The sequence below is a fragment of the Myotis daubentonii genome, chromosome 14 (genome assembly GCF_963259705.1).
Source record: "Myotis daubentonii chromosome 14, mMyoDau2.1, whole genome shotgun sequence".
Taxonomy (NCBI): Eukaryota; Metazoa; Chordata; class Mammalia; order Chiroptera; family Vespertilionidae; genus Myotis; species Myotis daubentonii.
In genome coordinates, this window is record NC_081853.1 from 21,281,025 (window position 1) to 21,297,387 (window position 16,363).

General features: G+C 40.5%; 1 protein-coding gene across 1 annotated transcript in view; it reads left to right on the forward strand.

The window, feature by feature from the left end:
• GRM7 (glutamate metabotropic receptor 7) overlaps nucleotides 1-16,363 on the forward strand; it is a 754,621-nt gene that overhangs the window by 474,919 nt on the left and 263,339 nt on the right. The gene's annotated exons all lie outside the window — the stretch shown is intronic.

The window sequence follows — 16,363 nt, forward strand, 5'->3', positions numbered from 1 at the left end:
TCGTGCCCTGTGCACTTAACAGATGTGGTTGACTAGCTAGGCCAGTGCCTGTGCTGGACTTGAGAACACAGACAAGGTTTTGCTTTCAAGGAACTTCTATTCCAGGATGGAAGGCAAACAGAACCATAGAAAGAGAAATCAAATAATTACAAATTGAGATTAGTGCTGTGAAAGAAGTTAGAGGCTGAACTAGAAAACAAGAGCACAGAATTACTCTAGGAAGATGGTCGGCAGAGATTACAACAGCTTGACTGTCTGGGCGGGGTTAGCATTCCCATTGTACAGATGAGGAAACTGTGGCTCAGATGAATCAACCCAAAGGTAAATACTACTTACTGATTTCTCCCCAGGCTCTTTCTCCTCTTGGTGGCCTTCTGAGACAGAAAATCAGACATGAATAGGCCCTTTCTCATTTTGGGGAAACTTCATGGTTTCATTTACATAGCCATTCCCTCACCTGGCGACACTTGGCCACCTAAGGGCTCTGAGGAGGACATAATTGATAACGATCCTGCATTGATCCTTGGGTCCTCACTTATCAACAGCTGCAGTGAGCCAGAGAATTGACCTCATTTCTTTTCTTCTCTCCTACACTCAAAATAGGGCAATATTTTCCAGTTACTCTCAAACTTTCCTAAATTGATGAAAAACTGTTAGCTTGTACACAAAGACACAGGATTAAAATGCCTCGTCTCACAGGCAGCATAATTAGACAACAGGGGATTGCAGCCGCAACCAGAAACTTTTCTGTTTTTCATCCCGTGGGACTTTGTCCTTTTAGGATGGGACGGACAAACGTGCCTACAGCCCTGTCAAAGCCAATGATAGGGACTGAGGGAGTGAGAAACCCAGGCAGCACGAGATAATAGCTCTAAGGAAGAGCTTCCCGATATTGGAGGAACTGTTATAAACCGCGCTTCCAAAGTGGTCCAGTGTTCTGGCAGAAGTGGGCAACTTACTATGGGAGAGAAATGTTGAATGACAAGACGCCATTGCGTTTTCATTTGAGAAAAACCTCAACTATCACGATTAAGTTTCAGACAAGTTTGTAACAAAAGGTTACACTTCAGAATTCAATTTAAAAAAGGGAACACACAAATATAAAAAGAAAACGATGCCAAGAGCCAAGCTGAAGCGGTTCCCTTGATGTGAAAACAAGTGCACAAAAATCGTTGGGCTAAATAATTAGTGGGCGTTAACGCCTGACAGCCTGGCTGTTAACGGGGCTGCTACATAAACCATGCCTGCAGCACAGGCTGTATATTTCAACAGATCCTCTTTCCTTGGACAAGCTGTGAGATTGCAGAAGTGTCAGTGAATTTCAAGAACGTTTCAAAGCCTAAATGGGTGGTATTTTTAGCACACAGAACTAACTGTGTCACCCTCTATATTTAAGACATTGTAATGGTCAGACCTGTTTGAAGGAAGACGTGTGGCTTCTGGGGCCCCTGTGGCTGGGGTCCATCTCAGACTGCTGTGCTCTCATCTTCGTTTCCTTCTTCGTATAAAGGCACCTGGGCTCTCCCTCCCACAGGGCCAGGCATGTGCTGTGCTGTTTCCTCTGCCTGCGATTCCCTTTCCTCAGTACAGCTTTCAACTAATTAATAGTCACCTTCACATCTCAGTGTTGCCTCTGCTGATGACCCCCAGGATCTGGGTCAGATTCTTTGCTATCTAGTCTCCCACCTCCTGTGCCTTCTGCTGCACTTGCCTCGGTTTGTGCTGCTGCCCTCATTAGCGGGAGAATGTGTTGAACCTCTGCCTCCTGTACTTAGCTGCACGCTCAGTGCAGCCCGGCCTCAGTTCCCTGCTTACGTGCCAGCCTCAGTGCAGGTCAGGCGAGGAGCAGGAGCTTCACAAGTAGTTGAGAATTTTACTTGGCATGCTTACCGCAAACATCTGCTCTGCATAACACATTATTTGCGATGGATCAAACTGGGGAGGAGGGGCAGGTGGGGTATGCCTTTGTTTTCCTGACATGCCCAGCTTGCTGAACTTGAGTTTCTTTCAGAAATTCACCCCATGGGTTGAATCAGGGCTTCGTAGGATGCACTGGGCTGCACATGTTAAATGTTTCCTAAGCCCATTATGTTGACACACAAAGAAATAGCTCTTATTCGAGTTGACAAGTGTTCATTTTAAGTAAAAATGTGGTAATCCCAAAATCCAATGAACTGGAATATATCAGCCATTCCTTCCTGTAAAATAGAAAAATTCACAGGGATGGGGGACTAGGGAACATATTGTCCCCCTCCCCGCTCCCCCCCCACCCCCCACATTGATCACTGCTATTCCCAGAACTGAAGAAGAATTGCTGCATTTTATAAGCTATGAGGAAGAAATCAGATGCAGGGCTAAAACCATAGCAATAAAAATAATAAAACAGTCCATGCTTATTAGGTACTTTCTGACATGGCACTGTTTCATCCTGTAATCAAGTAGGTATATATTAAGACATATAAAACCTCCTGCTTTTTCCTTCTTTTTGGGTGATGAATTTTAAAAGTCGTTAGGAGTAGGAAAGAACAAAACTCCTGAAATCAGTTTTGTTTACTGCCCCATTCTGGCTATGAAGCCTAGCGTAGGGCCTAGCATTTCTGTGCCCCTTTCCTAATTTGTAAAATGGTAATAGCCTAAGGGAGTTTTGTGTTTTGAGGAGAAGCCCTCAACGAGTTAAGGCATGCAAAGTGCCTAGTACATTGCCTCACACATTAGAAGCATTGCCTATTTTTATCCTTACAGCTTCACAGGACAGTATTTCGGACAATTGAAGTGTATTGTCAGATTGTTTTCGGAAAGGACTATACAAATGTATTCAGCCCTGGCAGACCTACTGGAATGCTGCCTCTGTTTTGATTTGCACTTCTTAGAAAGCTGGCGAGATTGGGTAATTTTTCTGTATGCTTGGGTGCTGACTTATCTTTATCATGAGACGTGTTTAGAGCCTTCAAATTGTGTTCATATCCCCTGTGTCATCTGATCATCCCTACAATTCAGCAGAGCCAGCAGAGCTGATGACATTACAGTCTCCCGGAGAGAAAGATAAAAGCCAACTTCCTGGACGTTTAAGTGGCTTGCCCAGAGTTACTTGGCTGGTGCCTGGCAGAGCTGGGATTTGAACCACTGGGCAGTGTGTTTTACCCTTGTAAACGGTGATTTATAAAAGTGGCACCTCCTGGCATGTAAGGATTACCATCATATTTATATTATACTAGACGCCTGGTGCACGAATTTGTACCCAGGTGGGGTCTCTCAACCTGGCCAGTGATCAAGGCCTACTGGGCGGCTGGCTGGCCAAGGAAAGGACCCCTGGAGGTTGGCCAGCCAGAGGGCAGGGCTGCGGAAGGTTGGCTGTGGGAGCGCACTGACCACCAGTGGGCAGACGCTCAATGCAGGAGCTGCCCCCTGGTGGTCAGTGTGCATCAAAGTGACTGGTCAACCAGTCATTCTGGTTGTTCAGTCATAATGGTTGCTTAGGCTTTAATATATATAGATTTATTTATAATGAACACAAAGTAAGTAAGTAAGTAAGTAAATAAATAAATAAATAAATAAATAAATAGGCCCTAACTTTGTCCTATGACAATTTTAAGCCCTTAGGAAAATATAATTTAAACATCTTATAAGCTGTATTTGGGAATCAGAATCTCTGTAATTTGGTCACCATTACCCTACTATTTCTGGTTCACACAGCTGGATGTATCCATCAGAGTCCAAGCAGGAAAGAGTGGCTCATTCAAACTGGAATATTTAAAGTGTTTCATAAAGAGACTATCTGCAACGTATCATAGGTGTTCCTTGAGGTAACAGAGGATAGTGCCATGCCCCTGACCTAGTAACACAGAGAACCATGATCACCCCCAGACTGGAAGTGCACGCAGGGGCAGGAGAAGGAGGTACCACAATCCTGGTGGAATAGCTGCTAAAAGAGGCTACTGATGAGGAGAGAACCAGACCAGTAATATTAAGACCAAACCATCATCCTTCCTTCCAATCTCCTGCCTGTGACTTCCATGGGCCAAAACCAACTGGATATCAAAAGGCAAGAGTTCTTCAATTTTGTCTATCCAAGTGAGCTCCTTGGGACGTAGAGAAAGGTGATGAGTGGGTCTGGGAGACAGTCTATCCAGTGCAGGCATCCTCGACAGGCAAGGTCTTGAGAGTGGGAAGGGCACAGGTTTATTTCCTTTTAGACATGAGCATCTGGCCAGAAAGGTTAAGAAGGCAATTCAGTACGTATGTCTACAACTCAGAAGTCAGCGGTGGAGGCACACAGTACACTTGTAGTAGATGATAGCAGCAATGGAATGATGGCTGCTATCACTATGAACGACCAGGTTGCCTAAGCTCTAGGTTCCTCTCCTGTGTCACAGTCCATTATGTAACTTGGTCCTCTTTCTGTCACCTTGTGTGATTTAGGAGTTGGGGAACCAGAGCCTGAAAATGCTGATGTTCTGACTACTACTATTTCTGTGAGAAATAAAGCCCTTGTCTCTGACCCATGAGTCTCATGTCTCCTGCCAACATCCATGAACCTGTGGCAGGATAATATGTAGGCTTGCAGGTATGGTAAAACCTCAGACCCTTCACAGTACTTGACAAACGGGTCAAGACCCACAGGGGTAAGACTCAATGGAGCAGGTTTTTACAAGGGAGAAAAATAATTTATAGGATGCTAATTGTATTGGGTTATGCAAGGAAAGAAAATATCTCCACTTAAAAGATCTGTAGGGTTAAGCAGTGTTCTCAGGAAACATCAGTGTTTTAGTTAAGTTAGGAAATATGGTTAGATTAAGGAATGATCAATGTGGATTAGAAGTTCCAGAGACCCAGAAGGACTTGTGCATAGGAGATGGTGGTTGAGCAAGGAAGTTAACATATGGAGGTAAGAGCTTGGCATGTCAAGGATGATCAGAGAGGCTTGTCCCATGGGCAGTCTCCAGCGAAGGTTGGATGGAAGGCATGAAGGATTTAGTTCTGAGAGTGGTCTGGAGAAGGATGGTCACTTGAGCCTATGAAGATGCAGGTGAGCTTTGGAAATGAAGCCTAGGGGTGAAACTACCAATCCCAGGAGTGGTTAGGTAAACATTGAGCTTGATTTTGGTAGTCTGTTTCTGACTGTGTGCTTGGAAGCAATGTGAGTGATAAAATTTCTAGCCACACGGGGAGAATTATGTTTCTCTTTCATAATGAGTATTTTTTTATAGGTGAAGAAACAAGTTTAGAGATGTTATATAACTTCCTTTTAGTCACAAGCATAATGCACGCAAAGGCAGAATTTCAACTCAGGTTTGTCTGCTACCAGCCTCCATGCTCCAAGATCTTTTCCTTGGGCAGTGATTGAGTTCATTACAGGAGAGATAGAAATGCCATCACATTTTGGTTTTAAAATGTTGAGATTTTGAAGGACTTTCTCCCAATTAAATCATATTGGCAACATATGTTTTAAACTAAGCCTTTATTTTTCTTCCTCAGGTAGCAGGATATGGCTAGTTGCTCTTCAGGCAAATTATCAAGTGTGTTCTGACTGGTGAACTGTCAGTTTCTACCTTCTGGTTAGGAGTTGTTAAGATTTTTTTCCTTGTCAGGATAGCTGTTCTATTTTTCTTAACACAGGTGGAATGTGACATTTCTAGGAAGTGAAGAGTCTTTAGAAACTCTTGAGAATTCCATCAACTACATTTCTCATCATTTATGAATATTGTTAGGACTCAATAGGAAGGAATCTATTTTATTTTTGAGTGACCACGACTAAATGGTCGAAAGTGTAGGTGAAGAGGTATGTATTCATCTGCATGTTTTAGTGTAAAATGAATCTCAACTTTAAAAAAAACCTAACAGAATATTCTTTTCACCTTTACTTGAATGACTTAGTGGAAATCAGTGGAAGCAATGATAAGTAGAGTCCTTAGCCACATAAGAACCCAGTTGAAGAAAATGATCCGAAATATCACGGTTTGGTGTGTTGCCATTTTCTCTCAATCTCAGCCTACAATCATCTGGTCACCTGAATTAAGCTCTCCATCTCAGCCGCCAGCTATCCAGGGTGAAGGATTGCCACCTTTCTTTTCTAATCATTTACAGAAGCTACTTGCTCCTTTATCTCCCTTTCTAGTATATTCATTCATTCTTTCAACCTTCATTAAACATGCATTTACTGGATATTCATTATATTCCAGGCCCTGTTTTGGGTTCTGGGCATAAAGCAATGATTAAGACTGAGACTTGCCTCTGGGGACTTCAATATATATTATGCCTTTTTTTGTTCAGTCACTAGTACTTGATATGCAGCTCAACTGGAGCTAAGCAATGGCCTTTTCTATGAGATTTCATTGGTGATTATTCTGAGAAGTCCTTTCAAACCCCCCAGTGGGATGAATTCCCTTATGCCTTTTCTCTGCGTCTCAGGAAGCAAAGGATCCTGGTGCCAGTGAACAAAATCATTCCAACCCACAACATACCTGCTAGGAAGAGACATTAGACCATGGGAGTCAAAGACCCTGCCCATATGCCATAGCATCTACAGTATGTGTGCCCCTTCATAAATGCCCCAGAAACAGAATAATCTTTCTGTGAGACCTGACATGAGACATAGAATCTGCTTTTCCATAACAGCATCTGACCAGAGCTGTGGCGTGTGGGAGCATAAAAGGGTTCCATGTTTGTATCTGTAGCCATTGTCTCTATTTGAGTGTCAGGCGCATAGTAGGTGTCACTTAAATACAACTAACTTCATCTTTACTGCCTCCCTGCCTATTTCCCTTTACCTTAATCTCAATATTCTTCTTTTTGAGTGTTTTTTTCTTCTTGTTTTGTTCCTTATCTTCATACTCTTTTTCCCCCCTCTTCTTTTATTTGCATTAGTATAATGAGATCTTTCAAACAAACTCAAAAGCCAAAAGCCGAGAGAACAGTATGATGAATCCCCATGTACCCATCACTGAACCACACAGCATTCAATATGTGGACAATTTATTTTTACATATGGACACTTCTTTTTCTCTCACTACTGGCCAATTTAAAGTTCACCTTAACATTTATATTTTTTAATACTGCAGTATGCATCTCTAAGAGATAGGTGCTCTTAAAATATGTAACATAAACACACACATACACAAACAAACAAAACAAACATTTGCTTATCATCAAATAGTCTCTGACTTTTCTCACAAATATGTTTATATTGTTGGTTTTCTCACATGTGGATCTAAAAGTGCAAACACAACATTTTTTGATATATCTAAGTCTTTTTAATCTAAAAATGTTCCTCTTTATTTTTACCTTGCCAATTGTTTGTTAAAGAAAACAGCTTATACTATTTCTATAGAATGTCTCACTTTTGGATTTTGCTGTATACATCTCTGAAATGTTGATTTACATGTTTCTCATTTTCTGTGTTTCCTGTAAATTTGTCTATAGATCCCAAAGCTTGATCAGGTTCAGCTCGCTCTCTCTCTCTCTCTCTCTCTCTCTCTCTCTCTCTCTCTCTCTCTCTCTCACACACACACACACACACACACACACACACACACTACCTTTTTCTGAATCAAGTTACTTGTTAATGTCTAAAGCCAGAGGAGGAGGAAAAGGATGGGGGGGGGGCAGTAGGAAAAGACTAGATAATGGTTCCAGTGTTGTCACCTTGGTCTGTTCACTATAAAATGCCTACCGGCCTTTCCACTCACGGTTTCAGCAGCTACTACTGGTGGTTGCACAGACCAATTACTACATCTGGCATCTCAGTACATGTTGGATAAATCATTCTGTTAATATTCTGAAAGTTCCAGTTGAATACAACTGCTGGGATGGCAGAGACAGAATTTTTAGAAGCCAGCACTGCATTTGAAAGGGGTTTGGGCTGAAGAATGGGTTAAGAGGATAGGAATTTTTGGAAGTATTATTTTTAATTGTTATTAAATTTTTAAGTTAGTTCTGGAAAGAATGTTGACGCAACCAACACTGTAGAAGTAGAAATTTGGCTTAAGAAATCAGAGGAGAGAAAGTCTGTGAGAAATGGAAATGGAATCGATGCACTGCTTTAAGAAAACACGCCTTTTTCTTGTTTGTCACAGCGAGTTTCCTTGTTGGGTTCAGAGGAGCCGTTCTTACCTTAGCCAAGCTGGCTGGCATTGCCTACAACAGACTACGGTTGGTCTTGGTTGAGTCTCTCTGAACCCCTTCCACACTTCTGGGGGCTATAAACATTGGGGCTGAGACATTCCCCTGTGCATTGTGTGAAACCTACCACCCCACCCCACACTGCCCTATCTCAGCCAGGTTTACTGGCTGCATACTACCCTTGCTTGCACTTAACCTGGAAGTTGAACATGCATTAGCAGAAGAAAACAGTTTTAAGTAACACTTAAGTAGCTCTCCAGGAAGCATCCGGCATGGAAAATGACTAGAAAGGAGGGTTTGTGGCTAGACATTGTTTTCCTCCCTTGCTAGAACTATTTTTGAATTTATAACTATATTCAATGAGTATGTTAGGATATTAAGGGTTCCATTGCAACTAAATTTTGGCCATCAAGGTAGAGCAGCGATTTTCAACCAGTGTGCTGCAAGAAGTTATAAAACATGTGATAACCTGACTATTTAGTCAGGGACACTGACCCCGTCTCCCTTAGATTGGCAAATAAATAAATAAGTGACAACAGCCAACACAACAATAACCATCCAGTGTGAATGGATCAAAATTATACCTATTTTTGTCAGATCTGCAAAAAAAATGAATAGATTTTCAGGTGTGCCCCAGGCTTTTGGTAATTAGTTTGTGTGTGGCATGAGATGAAAAAGGCTGAAAATCGCCGAGGTAGAGAATCAGTTGGTAAGTCATCTGGCATTTTTCCTTTGTTTTCTTTGTTCTTCTGCCAGCCTTCCGCTGATTTTTCTGGGTATTAACTTTTCCACTGGAGGGGAGAGGCCAGGGAAGAAACCACCCATTTCCTCCTTGCAGTGGAAATAAGAGGATGCAAAAGTCAGGATTAGCATGAATTTTGAGATTACTTTTGGCTCTAAACGTATGTTGGAAATAAAAAAAAAATGAAGAGGAAAGTATCCCAGTTATCGCTTTCCGTGTGCGGTCCTGGTAGGAACCATTTACCTAAGTGTCTATAATGCCTAGTAAAGTAACAGAGAGGCAGGGAATGGCTGGCCAATGGAAGAAACAATACCTCCCCAAGAGAGAGTTATGAGGGTTAAAATTAAACTGTGAAGAGTGCTTGGCACAGAACCGGGTGCACAGAAAATGTGTGTGAACACATGCTGCCCACAGCACTATGGCCCTGGACGCCCTCATTCTTTTTGGGAGACAGTCATCCCACTGAACTCTCATAACTCTCACTACGGGTGTTTTTCTTTCTTAATCCTCACCCGAGGGTATTTTTTCCATTGATTCTTAGAGAGAGTGGAAGGGAGGAGGGGAGAGAGAGTGAGAGAAACATTGATATGAGAGACACATTGATTGGTTACCTCCCACATGCGCCCCTACTGGGGTGGGGAACCTGCAACCCAGGTATGTGCCCTTGAACCTAAGATCCTTTCGTCGTTGGGTCAACTCTCTAACCACTGAGTAAAACTAGACAGGTCTACTACAGGCTTTTGACTCAATGCAGGTCTTCTGACTTCCCTTCTACTGGTACTCCTTGCAGGCCTGGGTTGTTACTCTGAGATTCTATAAGTGTGGTCGCTGTAAGAGATGGCAACACGGTCAATTTCTATGAACACATGACCTTATTTTACTATTAACATTCATCTTATAAAGATAAATGTAAATATAGATAAATGTATAAATGTATCTTATAAAGATAAATGTATACTCAGAAGAAATAAAGGTTATCAAGAAAATGGAGTTATTTATTAAGTTATGGGAGGGACTGCAGTAGCATCTTAGTAAGGCTTGCTGGGTGACCTTGGCTTTTTTCAGAGTCCTGCCATGTCGACCTAGCCCTCCATGATGTCCAACCTGCTGGCCTTGCATCCTCTTTACACAGGATCTATCTGTTTTGTCACAACTAAAAAATGTCCTGACTCTATCCTCAAATCTCCTGTGGCACATTCTTGTCCTGTTTATTAGGGGTATTTGTCATTGGTAATAGATTCCAATTATTAGTATTTTAGTTCATTATATACAGCAATACTCAGAACTTCAGCTGTAAGAAGTATATAGATTGATGCTTTATGTTAACTAATGTAAAATGTGTTGAATGCAAGGTTTAAAAGCACAGTCAGCACAAGCATGCATGATTTCACAAAAGTCTTCCCAAAGCACATGGCTTCAATTCACACATGAAATCCAAACAAAACTCACAAATGTTCACTCCTTGGCAACAGAAGGCGAGCACTGGGCCAGTTCACATTTCCTGACCCTTTCTGGTATGTTTTCAAGTCTGCATTAGCACACCTTCCCATGTGTTTCCTGCCCAGCTCCCATCCTGTCTTTCTTTTGGTGTCCACATTGAAATGTGAATATAAATAATTAAAACCCCAGTAGTGGTCTAAGGCATGCATTCTGAGAAAGCAGCATGTTAAAATGGGCAAGTTAAGCAGGTCCTTCCAACTGAACGAGCACTAGCAATCCCGGTAGTGAAAGTTTATGGGTCATTCTTATGTAGTGCAGCTGACAGTATAGTCAACAGAAGGTTAAAAGACTGGACTCTTTGGGTAAAAATAACAATGGAGCAGAAAATCAGGAGACTTCAGAGGGCAAGCTTCTCTGCATGCTGATGTAAAAGATAATGCTTCAGAGTTCACCTCATTTTACCTCAACCTCGGACTCTTTGCTGAGACATGTGATGAAAAGAGAGGCCTTTTATCCCAGGAGAGAATGTAATGACACCTCAGTCAGGAAAATGGAAAGGGTGATCTATTCACTGAGAATTAAAGGAAAAAGTTATTTTTTCCTACTTCAACTTATGTTAAATATATTTTTGAACTTTTTATTTTATTTTTCCCATCAACATTTACCCCCTTACACCATCTTTCACTCCCCGCTCACCTTCCTCTCAACACCACCACAATCACCATGCTTTATATTTTTATATATGTTTTTATTGAATATTTTAGAGAGAGAGGAAGGGTGAGAGAAAAAACACATCCATCAGCTGCCTCCCTCAGGGATCAAGCCCAAAACCCGGGCATGTGCCTTGACCCGGAATCGAACGAGGGACCTCTTGGTGCACAGAAGAGACTCACCCAATGGAACCCCACAGGAGGCCAGGGCATCGCCACACTTTAAAACTGCATTTCACTGTTTCACTTTGGTTGTGGGGGAGGCATGCTTAATGCTTGTCCGTTAGAATGTTATCAAGTGGTGTATGGATAAGAAGTGTAGTGTTCAAAGAATTTGGAAAATATTTGGCAACTCACAGATCAATTGTATCTTCATCTCTCTAACACATTTTTATCCTGCTGTCATTTTTATGCTGTGTGATTGCCTCAGGACCACAAAGTGACTAGAGTAACTGCAGAAGGTAGGGGTGTGTGTGTGTTGCTTTTGATACAATTGAGCCCGTCTTTTATTTTTTAAAGCAAATAAAGTTTTTCAGGAGCTCCCAACTAAACTCCTTTCTTCCATCTCACTGGTTAGAATTAGATACCATGCCTGTTCCTAAATTAGCCCTTGGGGAAGAAACCGGATTGGCTTAAACCAGGGGTCCTCAAACTTTTTAAACAGGGGGCCAGTTCACTGTCCCTCAGACTGTTGGAGGGCCAGACTATAGTTTAAAAAAAACTATGAACAAATTCCTATGCACACTGCATATATCTTATTTTGAAGTAAAAAAACAAAATGGGAACAAATACAATACTTGTATTTGCATGTGGCCTGCGGGCCGTAGTTTGACCCCTGGCTTAAACAAACAGAATTGACTCAGTGAGGCTCAAGAGAAGTCCAGAGCCGCTCACCCCTACAGCAGGCCACCAACATCTAGAGAATAGAGTTCTATTAGGGGAGGAGGGGCAGGTGGTAAATTAATAGCCAGAAACTCTCAGAAAGGGACAGACAGTTGTGTCTGCCACAGCAGGGGAAGTAACTTTAAACTTTTTTTTTTTAATGAACTGGCCACTTCTGATTTTCTTGATATAAGGGCACGTTTTTCTAGTCCTGGTAACCCCAAAGACAAATGTATCCTGTAAGTCTTAGAGCCTTTAATATGCTAAGGTACCTGGTGACTCTCCAAGAGAGGGATAAAGCCTGCAGTATTTCACAAATAATAAAATGGTTCATTATTTAAAACATTGCAATTATTTTTCAAGGCATTCTTTCTGGGATGAATGTCTTTATGAGTGCGGTTCAGAAACTGCTCTCCTGAATTATTAGTCTGAACCCATTTCATAGTATATATTTTATAGTGGTCATAATGCCTTCAAGATTGCCTCTTTTAAGTACTATAAATCATAAGAGAAATTTGTAAAGTAGCAGGTTTTAAAGGAATATTAGAAAATGAATGGCCCTATAAAATAAGTATAGTAAAATGTTAATATAAGAATCTGGATGGTGGGTTCACTGGAAAATTCTTTCAAACTTGCACTATGTTTAAAATGTTTTGTGAGCTGAAAAATAGTAACCACAATAAAACAAAAAAATGACTTTTATGTATATGACCAAAAAACCAGTGAGAATACACATAGCAATACACACACACACACACACACACACACACACTAGAGGCCCGATGCACGAAATTTGTGCAAGGGGCTCAGCCCTTGTACCCTGGCTGCCTTGCAGCCCCACGGCCTCTCCCACAGGTCATTCCAGAACCGCTGTCCAGTTTAATTACCATATTATCTCTTTGTTATATAGGAGGTGTGAGTGTGTGTATATATACGTATGTATCTGATATTTATATTAGCAAAAATAAATCTCATACATAGGCTAGCTTCACCAACACACTCAAACCTACATGAGAGTGACTTTAAAACACTATTGAAGGAGGCAAAGCAAACCTTGAGCAAATGGAAAGACACAGATAGAAAGACTCACCTTCATAAAGATATGTTTTCGCTAAGTTTATTTATAAATACATCGTAAGCCCAGATAATGTACCATTAGGTTTTTTCTTTCTCAAGCTAGATAAATGGGTGATAAAGTTTGTTTGAGTAAATAAGTAAATAAAAACAACCAGGAAAATATGGGAAACATGAACAATTTTGGTGGGTGAACATGTATAGTGAGAGAGAAGGGTAACCTATCAGTTATTAAAATATATCATAGAACTTTTATAAGTGAAACTCTAATATTGGTACAATGAAACAAATTTTTAAAATCCTGAAAGAGACCCAATTTATATGGACATTTCGTATATAATAAAGGCAGCACTTCAAATCGGTGAGAAAAGCTCAACTGGTATATGTTGTAACTGAAGAGCTATGTGGAAAAAGATAAATTTTCATTTATTTTTCATACTTTACACCAGAATACATTTTAAGTGGATCAAACATATATATATATATCTTTAAAAAACAAATTCTAGAAGAAAATATGGATCTTCTATACTCTGAGAGTGGGGACATTTCTTTCCAACCATGACTGAAAATCCAGAAGCAATAAGAATAAAAGAAACTGATCATTTTAAAAACAAAACAAAACAATTTTTACCTAATGTAATTTTTTTTCCCAAAAGAAATACCTAAAGTTAAAGAAAAATTACAAACTTGGACAAATAGTTGCAACTTAGTCTCAAGGAATTAATATGTTAAATTAATAAAAAGCCTTTAAAATTAGAGAAATGACCAACAACTTTTTACAACAATTGGCTAGATTATAGACTGTTTACAGAAAAAGAAATATAATGGCTTTTTTAAAGGGAGATGTTCAACCTCCCCTTAAAAAATAAAAACACACTTGTTGCATTTTTTTCATAACTGATTAAAAATCCAAGTTTGACAATACACTTGGGTGGTGAGGTGGTAGGGAAATGAACACTCTTTTCTTTTGTTTCTGGAAAAGCAACATGGTGCAAACCTGTTAAAGAGGAATCTGCCAATAATTAACAAAAATACATATGAATTTACTCTTTAACAAAGCAGCCCCACTTCTCAGAATCTATCACCAAAATACCCAGACAAAAATTGAAAAGCACATATTTGCACAAGGCCGTTCATTACATTACATTAGTCTGTTTGTTAGACATGATGGTTTTTCTTACAACGTTATCTGCATACCATGGGATAAAGTGAATGAATAATCATAATGGTATCGTTAGGAACGAGGATTTTTCTCAGGAAAAGGGGAGGTAGAGGTGTACGAGTGCCACGGTTAGGAAACACCCACTAGTCCTGGGTTTGAATCGGAAGTAGCAGTAGGAATTCATGAGGAATTTTATCTTAAAAAAGAACATTCCTACTCTAGCCTTGGCCTGTGTTGCTCAGTTGGTTGGGTGTCATCCTGTGTACCATTTGCTGGTTCAGTTCCTGGTCAGGGCACATGTTTGGGTTGTGGGGCTCAATCCTTGGTAGAGGGTGTGCAGGAAGCAGCCAGTTGACGTTGCACTCTCACACTGATGTTCCTCTCTTTTTCCCTCTCTCTTTCTCTCTCTAAAAATCAATAAAAACACGTTTAAAAAAAATCTTACTCTAAACATGCTGAAAGGCCTAAATCAAGTAACTACCAGTGAGTATCAGTTGATTGTTGCTTAAATGATATGCACATAAACCGCAGAAGTGTCTGCCATATAATATAGTGATGTGTGCTCTGAAAAGGAAAGATGCAAATTCAAGTAAATTTGGGAAATTCTGAGTTTTCTTCTTGGAAATTATACTTTTTTTTTTTTAATAAAAGTAAATGCTCCAAACAGTTCTCTGGTAAAGAAGTCTACAATTATTTAACTGTCAGGAACCCTTCGCAGGAGAATAAGATGGGGTTGCAAAATTCCTGTTGTGTCTTTACTGCACAAACGTGCTGTAGGAAACAGTTTGGAGATTGGTGCTATGAAAGTGGAAGGCAGTCTGTGGCTAATTATTTCTCATAGAGGGACAAGAAGTCTAAAGAGAGTTCCTGGTACCTTGAACTAAATGACTGTGTAATTTAATACAACTGTTGTTTAGAATTTGCTAGATACTAAATGCTTTGTTCAGTGTTGGGAATATAAGAAAAGAAATGAAATTTTAGAGCATTAAAATATAGTGATATTATTAATGTTACAATAAAGATCTGAAATGTTTTGTAAAATCGTTCATCGTGATTGAGGGGCTCAGTGTAGGATACCATTGAATTGTGCCATGGAGAGAAAATTAAATTATGATGGGCAAAAGCAAGGGGGAAGGACATTTCTAGCAAAGTAAGGAGCATGAGCAAAGATTGTTTAACATTGGAGTTTATGATGTATTCAGGAAAAAAATAGATATACTTGTCTGGAACAATAAAAAAAAGTACATGTCTGGAACAACAATAAAAAAGTGTACCTATCTGGCAATAAAAAATGTAGGGAAAGCCTGGGATAGGCCAACATAGGGAGAAGGCTTTGGGGCCAGACAAGCCTGAATGGTCATCATTGATCTGTCTGTAAATGACGATGGAAAGATGATTTAATCTCTATAAGGCTTAGCTTTCCCATCTGGATAACGAGGATAAATAATATTTATCTCACAAAGTGAGGCTAGAAATAATGTATGCAAAGCTTCCAACACAGTGGGGTGGGGGACACAATGTCAGTTCTTACTGTCACTAGGCAGATGGGCATGGACATTCTCAGTTGTCAGTGGGAAGGGCTTGGAGGCAACGGAGAGCCATTGAAGCATTTGGAGCATGGGGATGAAGTGGTGAGCTTTGTAGCAGGAAAGAGGGACAAAGAGGAATGAAGAGATGGAGACACGTGGCCTTGCATCTGGATGGGAGATGAGGAGCACATAGGTAGGGCATTTTTTAGTTTGGCCAAAACTGTTCAGTGAATCAGAGGTAGAACTGATAGAACTTGGCTATTCATTAGCTCCATATACATGTATGTGGTTAATGGGGAGTGAGAGTCAGGAAACAATGAAAAATGACACCAGATTTTTTAGCCCAAGTATCTGAGTTCCCAGTAATACCAACAATTGAGACAGTCAACATAGAAGGTGGATGGAGTAGATATAGAGAAGGTAGTGAGCTCCGTGTGGAATTTCATATGTTTTCCATCATTTTCCTTCCGGTCTCTCACCTTTCTAGAGTAAGTGAGCTTTAAAGATTTGAATGTGGCAGCTCAGCTCCTAATCCCAGTGAGCCCTCAATTCTATGGGACCATCACATTTTGAATAGTGTAGTGGCTGCTTCTAAAGTTCATGTAATAATGACTGGAAAGATTAGTGTGATATGCTCCAAAGTCAACTACTAAAAACTACCTAATAATGTCGTCACATGTGGCTGTGTGGCTTGCACTGTCCTGGT